The sequence below is a fragment of the Pelodiscus sinensis genome, chromosome 1 (genome assembly GCF_049634645.1).
Source record: "Pelodiscus sinensis isolate JC-2024 chromosome 1, ASM4963464v1, whole genome shotgun sequence".
Lineage (NCBI taxonomy): Eukaryota > Metazoa > Chordata > Testudines > Trionychidae > Pelodiscus > Pelodiscus sinensis.
The window spans coordinates 256,233,493-256,250,187 of record NC_134711.1 but is presented as its reverse complement, the minus strand read 5'-3'; positions in this window follow the sequence as shown (position 1 = coordinate 256,250,187).

The window sequence follows — 16,695 nt, the reverse complement described above, 5'->3', positions numbered from 1 at the left end:
AACTTTAAAAATCATTTTGAGATTTGTTCATATTATAGTAAGCAATTTAAGGGTATCCATCACAAAAGCCTTGGAGACTGAACTCTCCTTTTATCCCTCGTGGTAACCTGTCTAGCTATAGTTGAAGCATAGTAGTAAAGCCACACAGATAGCCTTGCTGCTGCCAGCCTGGACTTGTTCTACAGATATTAAGGAACAGTCCCTGGAAGAGAGATAAATGTTATAACCTCTTATGCCTTTACTGCCTTTTTTGTTTAGGATTCTAAAATTCACTACTGTTCAGGTATGGTAAAATCAAGTCCTCAGCTGCTTCTCGTTTTTAAAGCTACTTTAACTTTGTTGCTAGGATGGAATGCATTATTTTCTATGTATTCCTTGCAATCACTTTGGAGTTGAAAGGATTTGAACTTGTTCAGAAAAGTCCAATGGCATGATGTTGATCTCATGTATATCTGTGTAAATCAGGCACATCTCCACTGACATTTGAGGAAAGATACTCACTAGTGTAAAAAAACACAGTGCAAGTGAGATGAGAATGAGATCCAGGCACAACTTTCACAAGTATTTAAGAACCATTTTTATAGCTATATAGGTGCACATGAATGCAGATAGTCAGCTAATATAATTTATATACTGAGCAATTTAGGTACCTATTGACTTCAATGAGACTTAGGGTGTGTCTAGACAGCAATTTTCTGTTGGATTGCTTATTACGAGTCTAGGTCAAAAAAGCTTATTTTGAAATTTGATGCTGTGCAGACAGTGCCAAATTTCAAAATAAGGCATTATTCTGACAAATCCCTTAATTCCAGGCTGTGTTAGTTTGAATGAAACCCCTTGGTTCAAACTAACATTACTCCTCAAAAAATGAGGAGACACAAAAAAGACAAAATAGTAATTAACCAGCTTTGGCTTTAAGAAGCCTTCTCTCTCCCTTTTCTTTTGGTAACTGAATCAAAATTATGCATTGTCTATTCATCTTGTAGACTGATTGCAGAAAAATCACAATGTTGGGATTTGTTGATGTGGGAGATTCATGGCAGGACTAGGGATTCAGGCATTTTTGGTGACATGAGGCTGGAAGATTTGCACAAAGATATGAGATACTTTTGAAAAACCTCTGAGCTAGAGAGATTGATGACTTCAACATTGTCTTTGTGCAAAGTGGATTTGTTTAGATTCATAATAAAATAAGTTTGAATTAGTAAGTAAATAATATTTTTAAACCAGGCCCTCTTCCTTATGATTGTATTTTTAAGCGTATGGCTTTTTATGTGTCTTTTGTAAGTTAATTTTTGCTACTTTTTTATCCTTTAAAAAGCTCTAATGAGCAAGATTAAGATTCTGTTCTGCAGTGTGAAGAAATGGGAAATCTATAAAAAGAGGTCTCAGTTAGTGTTATATTATTGCAGATTGTCTAACTCAGGGGTGGGCAATAAGTGGTTGGCAAGGATTACCCCCTGGCAGGCCACCAGACACTTTATTTACCTGTGCATCCTCTTGCAGTTCCCATTGGCCATGGGCTAACCCTCGTGAACTGCATCCAGCCTACGGGTCACTTATTGCCCACCCCTCATCTAACTCCATTCAACTTATGGGGGTGGTAATTATATAGAAAATAACACCAGGGACTTTGAAGCATCATATGGTATGTTGTTCATCACTTTTGAAGGACAAATTATGGGCCACTTTCTGATACACTTCTTGGCTATGTCTAGACTGGCATGATTTTCCGGAAATGCTTTTAATGGAAAAGTTTTCTGTTAAAAGCATTTTCGGAAAAGAGCGTCTAGATTGGCAGGACGCTTTTCCGCAAAAGCGTCCGTGGCCAATCTAGACGCGCTTTTGTGCAAAAAAAGCCCCGATCGCCATTTTCGCGGGCTTTTTTGCACAAAACAAATCTCAGCTGTCTATACTGGCCTTTTGCCCGAACAGGAGCAGCATAGTATTTCCGCAAAAAGCACTGATTTCTTACACTAGGAAGTCAATGCTTTTGCGGAAATTCAAGTGGCCAGTGTAGACAGCTGGCAAGTTTTTCCAGAAAAGCGACTGATTTTCCGGAAAAACTGGCCAGTCTAGACACAGCCCTTATGTTCAGTAGCACCTTACACCACAGATTGAATCACTTAAGTCATATGCATTCTTCAGATCAGTTTCTCAGCTTATCTGTATCAACACAGATCCACTGGCTTACCCAATTCATTCAGCTCAAAATACGTTCTGTAAAATTTAGCTGTTGTACAGTTTAAGCGACTTTTACTTTACAGATACCATTCTCTTCTGAAGGCAAAGAGCTGAGTGTATCTCAGAGAAAACAGATATCTGTTTGATAACAATACAATTAGAATATTACATAGTCTCAGGACTCGATACATTTTAAGATTTTTTTATTAGATGGCAAATGCTCCTTGATGCCTTCTTTGTGGGATTAGAAAATGATTGATCATTATCTTCTTAAAGTGTTGTTTCAGAACAGTCAAATAAACTATTAAGTTTGAATTATTATCTTAAGCTTAATAATTACTTATATTTAATTTTCCTTTAGTAGTCAGACCATACAACCTTGTGCAAAAGTGTCACTCGTATTTTTTAAGAGCCGAGTAAATTAATTTAGAAAAAAATGTCAGTTAAATGTGAGGATATTCTCTTGCTAAGTGATTAAATGAGAAAATTCAGTACCAAATCATTTAAAGTGAAAAAAATATCAAATCTTATGTGGGAGGTTATTGAATAATTGTTCTAAAGTTTTTACTTTAATTAATTAATTATTATAAGGAACAATTTTATTGAAGTGTAGCTTTTCATTTTATTTAAAGTGAATGTAGCAATTAGGGCTGTCAAGCGATTAAAATTAATTGTGATTAATCGCACAATTAAAAAAATAATTGTGATTAATCACGCAATTAATTGTGTGCATTGCCACTTTGAAATGCTACGGTGGCATTTCAAAGAGGCAGCTCTGTTGAAGCCCAGGATCAGCTGGAGTCCTCAGTTGACTCCTGGCTCAGTGCAGAAGCTGCCCCTTTGAAATGCCACTGCAGCATTTCAAAGAGGAAGCACAGCAGGAGCCCAGGATCAGCTACAGGGTTTGTCTAGACTACATGCCTCTGTTGACAGAGGCATGTAAATTAGACTACCTGACATTAGTCAATGAAGTGGGGATTTAAATATCCCTGCTTCATTAAAATAAAAATGGCCACCACGCTGTGCTGGCTCAGCTGATTGTCGGCACAGCGTGGCAGTCAAGGCGCAGATCGGTCAGCAAGGAAAGCCTTTGCCGACCGATCCTGTAAATCCTATTTCATGAGGCATAAGGGATCGGTCAGCAAGGGCTTTCCTCATCAACTGATCCACGTCTTGACTGCCGCGTTGTGCCGACAATCAGCTGAGCCAGCACAGCGTGGTGGCCATTTTTATTTTAATGAAGCAGGGGATATTTAAATCCCTGCTTCATTGACTATGTCGGGTAGGCTAATTTACATGCCTCTGCTGGCAGAGACATGTAGTCTAGACATACCCAGAGTCTCCAGCTGACCCTGGCTCCATGCAGCATGGCTGCTTGGAAATGCCGCTGCCACAGCGTTTCAAAGGGGCAGCAACAGTGCAGGTGGAGCCCGGGATCAGCTGGATTCCCCAGATGACCCCAGGTCCATGCAATGCTGCTCCTTGGAAAGACCGCCCTAGCATTTCAAAGGGGCAGTGTTGCACAGCTGACCCCAGGAGCTGCTCCTTTGAAAGGCAGCGGCAGTGTTTCAATGAGACAGTGCTGCCCACAGCCTGGGGTCAACTGGAGACTCCAGGTGAACCCAGGCTCCTACTGCACAGTCCCTTTGATGCACCCTGATGGCATTTCAAAAAGGAAGCATCGCAGAAATGCCTGTGATTAACGGGTTAAAAAATTAATTCGTTAACTGTGCTCTGCGTTAATCACAAGCGTTAATGCGCGTTAATTGACAGCCCTACTAGAAATGTTATGTTACACAACCTTGGGTTAAGCTGTGGTGGCTACACCTCCAAGTGCAACAGAGTGAAACAAACCACTGCTAATTGTTTCAGAGTGCGAGCCTCCAGGTACATATAAACACCAATGATAGAGAACACACATACATTGACAAGTACAAAATTAGGTCTATTTTAAAAGGCTGATTAAAGTTATAATTAAATTACTCAAGCATGTAGAAATCTGATCAAAATGCACAAGTTATAAATAAGTCATACCCCTAACTAAGTCTTTATAAACAATGTTTCTCTCTAAACTAGATATGATTTTCACTGTTATTTTCCTTACCACTTTAAAACAAAAAAAGGGAAAATGTACATGATAAATTAACAGCTTGCAAATGCCATTTAAAAAAAAGAAGTAATCAGAATTACAGTATCAAGAAAAGATTTCTGAAGGAGTACAGATCTAATGTTTTTGCATTCATGAAATGCCTGAAAACTGGGTTTGTAATGGAAACAGTGACAGATCATAAACTATAGTAGTGCCGTAGGAGCGGAATATAACTAAGACTGTTTGCAATAAGTCGCTGGAACATATTTAAAAAAATTTATTGCAGCCATGCAGTTTGCTAAACAATCAATTTTAAACACTATAACCTTTGTTTCCATTAATAGTAAATCATTGAAATGCTTGTGTTTGCCAACTGTCTTGCCTCCCTGTAACAAAAGTAATCTCTGTTATAAATTGCCTTTTTGTTACTATCAGTGCTAATCAAAGGCCATCATAATGTGAATACAAGGAATTTCTGTTTGGTTCTAGTTCATTTTTCCATCAGTCAATATTGATACTTACTTTGATTTCAAGCACAGGCTCACTATGCTGAAGATTGAGTATTAAGTCTATTGGGGTATGTCTACACTACAATGTTAGTTCGAACTAACATCCGTTAGTTCGAACTAACATTCATAGGCGTTACACTAGCGCTCCGCTAGTTCGAATTTAATTCGAACTAGCGGAGCGCTTAGTTCAAACTAGTAAAACCTCATTTTACGAGGATTAAGCCTCGTTCGAACTTACTAGTTCGAATTAAGGGGTCTGTAGCCCCTTAATTCGAACTAGTGGGAGGCTAGCCCTCCCCAGCTTTCCCTGGTGGCCACTCTAGCCAACACCAGGGAAACTCTATTGCCCCCCTCCCGGCCCTGGACCCCTTAAAGGGGCACAGGCTGGCTACGGCGCCCGTGCCAGGTGCAAGCCTGCCAGCACCCAGCCAGCAGACCCTACACCTGACACGGTACAGAGCCACCCACCCGATGTCCCCCAGCCCACCTCCTCTTCCCGGGACCAGGCTGGTGGCTCCCGGGAGCTTGCCCGGGAACGCAAGAGGCGGGCACCTTCCTGGGCTAGTCCTCCTCCACGATCTCCGCACTAGGCACAGGAAAGTGGCTGTCTAGGGCAGGAGAGCTGCCAGACTGGCCACACAGGAGCAGGTGTGCATGAAAATCAAGGGGGTCCACTGAGACCCCCGACCCTGAGCCCTGAGCTTACAATGGCCGTACTGGGTCAGACCAAAGGTCCATCTAGCCCAGTAGCCTGTCTGCCAACAGCGGCCAACACTAGGGACCCTGGAGGGATGGACCGAAGACAGTAACCAAGCCATTTGTCTCGTGCCATCCCTCTCCAGCCTTCCACAAACTTTGGGCAGGGACACCACTCCTACCCCCTGGCTAAGACTACTCCATGGACCCAACCTCCATGACTTGATCTCACTTCCCTTTAAACTCTGTTCTAGTTGTAGCCTTCACAGCCTCCTGCAGCAAGGAGTTCCACAGGTTAACTATTTGCTTTGTCAAGAACAACTTTCTCTTACTAGTTGCAAGCCTGCTACCCATTCCTTTCCTTTGGTGTCCTCTAGTCCTTCTTTATGGGAACTCATGAAGAACTTTTCTGAATGCATCCTCTCCACCCAACCCCTGCTTTTAGAGACCTCTATCCTGTCCCCGCTCCATCTCCTCTTTTCTAAGCTGAACAGTCCCAGTCTCTGTAGCCTCTCTTCATCTGGGACCTGTTCCCAACCCCTGATCATGTTAGTTGCCCTCCCCTCTCCCAGCCTTTCTCTTCTCCTCTCCCACCTCCTTTTCCCAGTCTCCCCCACTTTTGTTCAATAAAGACAGAGTCAATGTTGGAAGAAATGTTATCTTTATTTTGTACATCAATAAGAAGGGGGGCTAGGGAAGGGTAAGTGGAAGGAGGTGAGGGAGGAATGGGGTACGAGCCCCCGATGGGGAGGACTGGGCTGGCTCTGCGGGCTTCTGGGGGTGGAAGCTCTCCTGCAGCCCCCCAATTGCCCCCTCTCCCCAGATGGCAGCCTGCGGCAAGTGCATCCGGGCTGATGGCCGAGTGCTGTGATGTGCCCAGTGTGGGCACTCCGGGCACTCCAAGCCAGGACTGGTTTTCAAGCGGGGCACCCCTGAGAACTGTCTGTCCATGGTGGGGGTCGGGACCCTTTAAGCGCAGCCCTCGACTAGCCTGAGACAGCATCTCCACACTCTAAGTCCTCCTCTGATGCCCTGCCGGCACTGCTTCCGGCCATCCTTAAGCCCTGTTCAGGGTCCACTCAATGTGGACATGCTAGTTCGAATTAGCAAAATGCTAATTTGAACTAGTTTTTAGTTCTAGACGCGTTAGTTCGAATTAGCTTAGTTCAAATTAACTAATTCAAATTAAGTTAGTTCGAACTAACTCTGTAGTGTAGACATACCCGCCTATACATGATTCATCACCAGGTTTTTTTGTGTTAATCTGTCGTATTTGAATAAAATCCATACAGAAGAGTGTAAAATTTAATTGGCCCTTAATACTTCAAAAATAGATCTGTTCCTGGCTTACATATGATCACAAAAGTGTACACTTCTGTTTTGCTTATCTAATCTACTTTCAGAGCAGAAATATCACACCCCTGAGTAGCTATAAATGTATAATGCATTTTGACAAATGCTATGATTCCCCAATACCCTTTAGTCTCATTTTCAGCCTCTGTATTACACTTACTCTGGAAAACATTGGCAATACAGTAATGTGGTCCATCGTTGTGGTTAATTTTAAAAACATTTTGAAGTCATTGAAACACTATGCGACAGGAAGAACTAATCTATGCTAGCTCATCTGATCCTGAGAAGCTGAAAACATAGATATGAGGAGCGAGAGAGCGATTAAGGCAATAGGCTGGCCTCGAAGCTGTGAGAACTTCCCAGACAGGCACCCATATTGATTCGAACACACAGTCCCTGGGAGAGGAATTTCCCACTGAGAAAAGAATGCCCAATACTTCCAATTTAGTTATCTCTCTTACAAGTGTAAATTAAGTTCACAACTCCCTTGTAAGAACTGATCTCACAAAAGACAGACCAGCACCATTTGGCATCACAGATAAGAAAGAGAAATATGTGACCCCATGAGTATAAAGGTGGTACAGCAGCACACTCCCTTTTGAGTGTCATTCTACCCTCTACCTGCTGGTCGGGTTAGGTGTTTGACCTCCCGAGGTTCTATGGGGACGCCCACCTCGTATTTTCATCTTTCCTAGGAATTGAGGGACCGGCCCTGGCCTGACATGCTGGAGTCGAGAGGCACAGAAGGGGGTAAATATTGTACCTGGATGTGGTCCTCTGTCTTAAGTGTACACATAGAAAGAGTAAGCTGTTACTTGGTACCATTATTTCTATTTATCCTATCTTTATTTTCTTTGTAAACATTTTTAAGATCTATATTTTGCTAGCAGTTTTAATAAACCTGTAACTGTTTAAGTTTTAACCTGACTCCTTCAGTTGCTGTAATAGAACCAAGCACAATTTAAAAGAACTTCAGCCGGTCTTAAGGGACAGATATAGGGAGAGCTTGGGCGTTTGGATTTGTGTCACACCCAGGTGGCAAGATCCGTTGGGGCACTTCTCAGCCTCCCCCAGGCTGCCCGCTGCAAAGGAATCACAGATTCTAGCAGCTAAAATCTGAAGTGTAATAAGCTCTCCCTGTACACTTATTGGGCACCCATCAACCTCATCCAGGTTGCCTGCTGCAAGGGACCCCGGTCTCAGCAGTTAAAGTCTCGGGTGTATAGTACACACACAGTATAGGAAGAGCTTGGGCGTTTGGATTGTGTCACACCCAGGAGGCAGAATCCACTGGGGCATCTTTAAGTCTTTCCCCAAGGCTGCCCGCTGCGAAGGAATTACGAATTCTAGCAGCTGAAATCTAAGGTGTTATAAGCTCTCCCTGTACACTTATTGGGCACCCGTCAACCTCCTCCAGGTTGCCTGCTGCAAGGGACCCTGGTCTCAGCAGTTAAAGTCTCAGATATATAGCACATACACACTGCACTGACTGTCGGCTGACAGGAAGTAGTCTAGATATTTTATAAGCAGGGAGTGTTTAATACATTACTATTTTATATGTATCTCCTAGCTGTTTATATATAAATGTGGCTAACTATGATCCAGCAAGAGACTAACCTTGTGTGGCCATGGAAACTTATTCACTCCCACTTTATCAGCTATGTTATTGAACTGTTTCTTTTATGTGGGAAAAAAAAGAAACGGAAGTATGTGAAACTAATGTAAAAGTCTGCCAAAACCAAGGACACTAGTGTTAAGGATTAAGATACATGAGAGTATGCATGCCTGGGTATTGTGCCATACAAAATATATAACATCAGTTTTATACATTTGTTCAAGACCTTTTCACTATCTTCTACAGGCATAGGTCAGTCTAAGCAATGAATGTTCTTGTATTTTCGTCAGAACCTTGCCAGTATGGTAACATTATTTCATGTCAATATGTTCTACCAGTCAGAAGGGTTAAGGACAAGAAGACAGATTTTTTTAAATATATCAGAACAAAAGACATCCTAGCAATGGTCTGTTATCAGGAATGATGCAGAGAAAGCAGGAGTGTTCAATAAATATCTCTGTTCTGTATTTGGCAAGAAGGTATATTATGTAGTCTAATCGTTCAGTCATAACGAAATACTTGCTATGCCAAAAGAAACTGAGCACCAACTAAACTACAACAACATATGATAATTGTTTTAAAATCTCTGGTGCTAAGTAATTTGAGCCTTATAAAATTTAGAATAATAAAATAGATGTTATTTTGGCATCAATCCCAGGAAAAAAACATGAAAAGGTAAATACTAGATGCAAACAATAATGAATGTTAACTTCATGACAAAAAGGACTTAGAGGACGTATTGGATAACCAATTGACCAGGAATTCCTAGGCTACTTCTAAACTACACCCCTTTGTCGGCAGAGGGATGTAAATTAAACATATTGAAAGTGCAAATGAAGCCGGGATTAAATATCCCGTGCTTCATTTGCATAATGGCAGCTGCTCCTCTTTTTCAAAATGGGGATTTTTTTAAAAAATTTGTCTCCTGCCATCCTTCTCCAGTCTCTGACGAACAGAGGCCAGGGACCCCATTTCTATCCCCTGGCTAATAGCCTTTTATGGACCTAACCTCCATGAAATTATTTAGCTTCTCTTTAAACTCCGTTATAGTTCTTTGTCTGTAAGCACTTACACGGTGGGACCAAATCACCTCATTTTACTTTTGAAATGGTGCTTTTTCAAAAGAGCATCATGACATGATTATGTCAAGGATTATCCCTCTTCATTTGCAATTTTGAACTGTCTAATTACATTCATCTATTGAAAGTGGGATGTAGTCTAGACACAGCCCTAGTTGTTTCTCTATAGTTTCTCCATTGAAAAGATCTTTGAAAGATGGGAAGACTGTATGCTTTGGAATAAATCATATTTGTATATTAAGGTTCACACACAGAAGTTAATTTTCTATCAAGCCACAAGTAATTTACATGTTGTACAGAATTTCTAAAAACAATGATACTTTTGGAGCACAAAAGTGTTGTCGGGGTTCAAAACAAACTCTACATTCTGTAAATTTCTTATAAAAGTTCAAGTAGCTCTCATTATGAACCGACTAACCAAATTAGCTTCTTTCTATGAATATCATCATAACACCAAACAGATGCTATTAAATCCTCAAGGGGGTTATAGTCAGTGCCTAGAGCTAACTTAGCTAGACAGTATATGTATATATTAATGTCATGTTCATTCAAATTAGATACAAGACCTGTATGCCAAAGGGACCACCCTTGGCAAAAGCTTAGTTCATTTATACACCTCTTCTTTTAGAGGTGTTAGAGGCCTGTTTTATTATATACAATAATTCAAATGACAAAGGAAATATATAGTCTGATTAAGTTAAGATGATGTTCTCACAGAAAAGGTACCAGTATTTACAGTTATGAAATAATTTCATATCACCAGCGTAGGACCAGGTTGCTGAAATATATTAAGAGGTTCTGTGTTTTGTTTTGTTTGTTTTTGTTTTGGGGGAGGGAGGGTTGTCTTACAAATGCACTGTTGTAAGCTGTTTGGAGCTATGCCTTGACTTCATATCTGTTTGTAAAAGGCCTAGATGTACTTTAGTACTATATATATATATATATATATATATATTGCAATTAAACAGTTTGAACATTTATAAAGAAGCCTTTCTTCTCTGTAATTAACCTTTGGGATACCTTCCCTATGGTGGTGATGGTTTCTCTATCACTGAAGACTTCGGCTCAAGATTGGAATTATTTTTAAGACATACGCTCAAGCTCAAAAGTACGTAATGGACTCAATGAAAATATTCACTGAGGTTCTCTGACCCGATTTAGGCAGGCTGTCAGACTAGATTATCATAATGTTCCCTTCTGGCCTTTCAATCTGTGAATCTCGTATACGTGGTTCGTTGATGAAACACATGGGTCTTTATAAATGTAATTAACAATTATAATAATGATAATGTTATCCACAGAAAGGAATTCACTCTCATATCACTAGAATAGTCACTTGCAAGACCCATGTATGCTCATTGAAATGTATGGGTGAGCTTTAAGTCGTTAAATTGGAGGAGAGACAGAAGTCTGTCTGTGGAGAAGCAACACGATTTTATAGAAAAGAGGTGGAAGGACAAAATAAAATATTTTTTATTACATTTGGGAAATGTTGAACTGTTTTTCATCTCCAAATCTAAATTGTGTTAAACTGAATTATTTAAGGTGAGTGAATATTGTGTATATCTTGTTAAAAACAAAGAGTTAAGTGTTAATTACAGTAGTGAGAAAGAAATCTAGGATTATTGTATATGTTGTTTCCTGAAGTGTAGTGTTGTATACAGTGATTGCTAGAACTTATGCACACAGTCCAGCATCCTCCTGAGAAACACCTCAAGAATTAGGGACATTTATGTCACCAAGTCTACATCTTCATTAAATATAGTTTGTTAAACAACAAATGTAAACAAAAGAACACAAGACATTACCACAGTCTTTACAGAAAATGACAACTGTAGCCATTTAAAATGAGTCTTGCAGTCTCTTGATTGTCAGACTCTGAGGTCAGAGCAACCACTCAGCCAGAAAGAATGACCATCCCACACAAGACCTGGAGAAATTCCTTACATCAATTCACATTCTGCCCCCACCCCTTCCACTCCGATAGTCCACTGCTATGACAGACTCCAGACAATATCTATCGGTAAGTTGTTAGGTTACAGATACATATGAATCCCATAATAATGGGAAATATTCCTTCTGTCCTGGCCCAAATGCCTGAATGGAAAAGATTCAGTCCATTACACTGTAGCACTACACAGTAAAGCACATGGAAACCTAAGCACATCAGTTAGTCAATATCATATAGGGTTGCCAACATTGTATTTAAAAAATGCAGGACAGAACTCAGACATCCTCAGTCTTGGTGCAGAATGAAATGCCTGTGAGGAATGGTGGAGTAGTCTCTCCCATTGAGAGGGTCAATACCTAGGGGTAGAGGTCAGGGTTTCTTTGCAAGGCCATCCCAGGCAAGCTCTCTTTGGTTACATCTACACTACACCTCTCTGTCGATAGAGAGATGTAGATAAGGCATGTCAAAATTTCTACTGAAGCAGGGATTTAAATATCCCATGCTTCATTAGCATAAAGATGGCCACTGTTTTTTTTGAAATGGAGGTTTTAAGGGAAAAAAAACCCCAGCAGTCTATACGCGGATCTATTGAAAATAAACCTTTTTTTGACAGATCCTGTAAACCTCATTTTTTGAGGAATACAGGATCTGTCAAAAAAGGGTTTATTTTCAACAGATCCGCATCTAGACTGCCTTTTTTTTCAAAAAAAGCTCCGATTTGAAAAAATGGCTGCCATGTTTATGCTAATGAAGTGCGTGATATTGAAATCCCTGCTTCATTAGCAATTTCAACGTGCCTAATCTACATCTCTCTGTCGGCAGAGAGGTGTAGTCTAGACACAGGCATAGAGGTGGTGGAGGAAGGCAGTGGAATCCTGGGGTTGACCTTATCATCTTTTTCTTTATCCTCCTACCTGGGACTTTTGACTTCCCAGCATTTGCAGCCCGCGCCATACCTCCCACTCCTGGGTACAGGCATGTTTGCTGCAGTAGGGTGTGGGTATAAAGATAATTCTGTAGTAGATTATACATATTTAGGAGTTAGATTTGCTGAAACCTGCAATTCTTTTGTTTTGTTATAAAAAGGAGAGAATGAGCAGAACTTTAAATCCACTTACTTCACAAAGAGTGACACTGTGGAGAGCTGCAACACACCAAACCTCAGTAAATCTCTGTCTAATTAATTGCCATGTAGTGGCTCTCATCTCACTCCATGTGCTAAGGCTCCTTTAATCTTTTATGTTTAAGGTACAGCTGGCCAAAATGTATATAATTGCCCTCCTGGTTTTTTTCCTGAATCAGGATATAAAATCAAAAATTTAGTTTTTGTCATGGGAGTGAAATGAACAATCTGCTGTTAGTCACCTGTAGAAACAAGTAGGTCTGGAAACCTGGGAGCCCCAGCACCCAAGATCCCTACCAGGCAGACTTTTAGGAAGAAGTAGGGCCAAAAGGGAGGAGCCATGGAGGCAGGTAGCCTGGAAAGCCAGTCAGTCTTAAAACCAGGAAATCTGGACTCTCCAGTATCTCTCCATGATGGCTACTAAGGGAGCACAGAGAACTTCAAACAAAAGGAAGAAGGGAAAGATGAAAATAATTAGTTTAATTCAGAAACTGGAAATTGTATGAAATTGAAAAGGGAAGGGAAGGAAAATAACTGTTTTTTAAAAAGATTATTGGAAATAAAATCAACTCTAAAATTGGTGTATGCCTGTTAGTAGATAGAATAGTATAATTATAAATCATAATGTAGAAAAGGAAAAATCGTTCAATTATTCTTTTTGTTATGTAATTGGAAAAAAAAAGGGGATGATATAGTAATACGTGTATAACACTTTATATTCCATCATTATTTAAAGAGGATGTTAAACAGAAGTTAATAAATAGACATTTTTACATCTGCAGTCCTGAATAACTTTCCTCCTATAGATTTAAAAATGAGCTAAGGAGTTCACTGGACAATTAATATTGATTATATATGTATTATAGCTATTTACTCCTTTGCTCTGGTTTTAAGCAGTATAATCTTCCTTCTCAACATATTCATATTAAATTGAAAACTATACATTGATCAATTCACCATGTACAATTCCTAACATGTTAGTGTAATGTCATTTCTGTTGTTCTTTGCATACCATTCTGAAGCAGAATAGTTCTCTTCCTTATCACATCAGAAAACATACAAATGAGCGGTGACAATGCAGACAATGCCCAAATGCCCAACTATCCAGATTCCTTTATCTGAAGTTAAATACATATTTAGTTATTTTCTAGACTCTCTTAAGTGGTCAGTAATGTCCAAAAAAAGTCACATATTTGGGGCTTACTCCTCTGCATTCTGGCAATAGTCTCGGAGAAGACAATACATAGAGAACCTGCAGTGTGAACTTAGTCTGTGTAGTAGTGTGGCTGAATTGTTTATCTTCCCAGTCCTTAGTGCAATTTTGTTCTCATTTGGAAGATTTTTGTTAATGAAGGATGCATTTTTAAAAACAAGATATGGGCCATTCATGTGGTGCATCTGGATTTTTCTTCCCATCTATAAGGTTTTTGGTGAGTTCAATATTTGTATGGAGAAATCCTGACCAAAGAAAGAATGACAAGATCTCTAAACACAATAGGGAAATAACCAGCATAGATCCAATAAACATGAAGTAATTAAGTTTATTGATTTGTTATCCTAAATTTATTGTTCCATGTTAAGAACAATGGTTTCATTATAGAGGTCATTTAAAGTTGTTTCTACTGACAGACAGTGTTCCTTCTTCCCCAAGTCCTACACGTTCAAATTTAGGTGAATCAGCCCATAACCTTACCCAGTAACATGACAGTTTAGACAAATTACTGGGAATAACACTCAAGAGGTTGCGTGCCCAATGGCCTTAACCTCAACAAATTACGGAGACCTCTTGCAGATTTTTGAGTGCTCTCACTTCCCATTGACTTCACTTATGGTGCTCAGCGCATTTCACGAGATCTCAAAACTTCTCAGAATTGTGCCCTGGATTCAAAATATGAGGAGTACAGGATCTTTCAAAAAAGGGTTTTTTTTTCTGAAAGAACCGCGTCTACAAGGCGGTTTCACTTTTGAAAAACCCTTTTTCAAAAGAATGTGCGGCTGCCATTATGCAAATTCAAATCCTGGCTTCATTTGCAATTTCAATCTGTCTAATTTAATTTCAAAAGAGGGATGTAGTCTAGACATGCCCTTAAATTCATCTTCAAGTCTATCCCTATTAAAGAATTTGTGATATAGACTTCATAATTAGCTTACCAGGCAATTTTTAATTTTCAGTGTGCTGTTATGGCAGATTAAAAAAAGACTAAATTTGGGGATTCTACAATCAAAATAATTGCTTCCTGTTTGAAACTCATAACAGGAACATTACCTACCTTTGCTATGCATTATATTTAGTGTTTCATTTATTGTTTAGGCAGTCTAAGCAAAACTTTAGAAATACTAGTATTCAACTAGCCACTTTAAAATTGTTCTTGATACCATTAAAGAAAGAAGAATATTAGAGGGGAGGGATCCACAGCAGAATTGTTGACAACACAGAGAATATACTTTCCCATTAACAACTCTTTTTTGCCTGAAGCATAAGCCCCTATTCCATGCTCATGTATGTGCTTATCAGTCCCAAGTCATAAGAACATAATACTGTCAGGATCATGACAAAGACATAAGCAGCCAGGCCTAGCAATTAGGGCTAGAGGGATGACCAGGCCTGGAATTTAGAAATAAAAAATGCCAAACTGAATCAGGACCATGGGATGACCAAGAGTGTAACTGAACACAGAGTAGAAGGTGAGAACCAGTAACTTTCTTAGAGATCATTTTTGGTCCCTCAAAGAAGTTATATAAACAAAGGGCAGAAGAATAAATTGATTGCTAGGTTCACTGCAGAATTCTGGAGCTTAGTGTCTGATACTAGATGGGATGATGCAGCACAGTGCTACCATTTCTGGAATGGCTTCAATGAAGAAATAACGTAGTCCCTCTGCTATGGTTCTGAAGTACTCTCTCAAGGAAGTAGAGCTTGGTTGAGTTCCTCAGGAAAGGGACTAGAAATCTCCAGGCCAGGTCCTTCCACTTAACAGATTGATCACAAGCTCCATACAAGCCTGGTTAATGAAAAAAAAAAAAACAGAGAATATATTGTGAAAAAGAACAAAACATTGATTAAAGAAGCCACAAAATTTCCTGTGATCACTGTCATATTGGGCTAGCCACAGAATCTTCAATTTCCAAATGAACTTGAATCCTGGGTAGCAAGTCCTACACAAGAGAGATCACAATCTGGGCCCACAGCCTCAGCAAGATGTCCATTACCACATCAGGAAGAGTGGATGTTATTTAATACCAAGCTAAATTGCTGTTGTTTCTGTCTTGGACTGCTCAAAATATTATCAGAACTGGGATGTGGACATCCAGGTTTAATGGTCAGAGCCGAGCAAGGCTTGGAGGTTAGAAAAGAGCCAATTTAGAGTCAGGAATCAGTACCATGGGGCTCCCAGAGGATTTGCTGAGAGTCAAGTAAAGGTCAGAGTCCAGAACACAGTTCATCCTGACATGGTTTGACTGATTAATTGTACCTCCTGATTGGTGGAGAACTAGCTAATATCTGAAACATTAGGATCCAGAACTCATTGGATTCCCCAATATTTACTGTGCCTGGAGCTGTGCTTCATCCTGCTCCTGCTATACCTGCTCTTCCACCCACCTGAATTCCTGTCTTTCTCTATTCTTGATTAACCTAGCTCTCACCCTTGACTGTGCTTCCTGACTTCACTTCTGGCTCACCTATTGGCTCTTTTAGCTTGTGATCCATAGCTCCATAGGCACCAACTCTGTGTTTGCTCTTGGGCTCAAGCCCATGGGAATAAAAACTGTTGCTTGGAGGCCCCACGGAAGGTACTCAAGGGAGGGAAGAGACCAGTGGAGAGAGGGGATCCTTTGGGAAGGGGGAAACATGAACATGGAGATGTGAGGAATGAGGTGGAGCAAGGGTGGGAAGAGGTTGAGAAAGGGCAGGACCTTGTACAAAGGGGTGCAAAAGGAGTGGGGGCAGGGACTTGGGATGGAGCGCTGAGAAAAATCAAAGTCAGTGCCTGTGCCTGCCTCTGACCCTCAGCTGTGCTCTCAACTACATCACATGCCCTAGCTTCAGTGAGGTTTTCCTAGGCAGGGACATATCAGGATTCCAACACCTTCATAA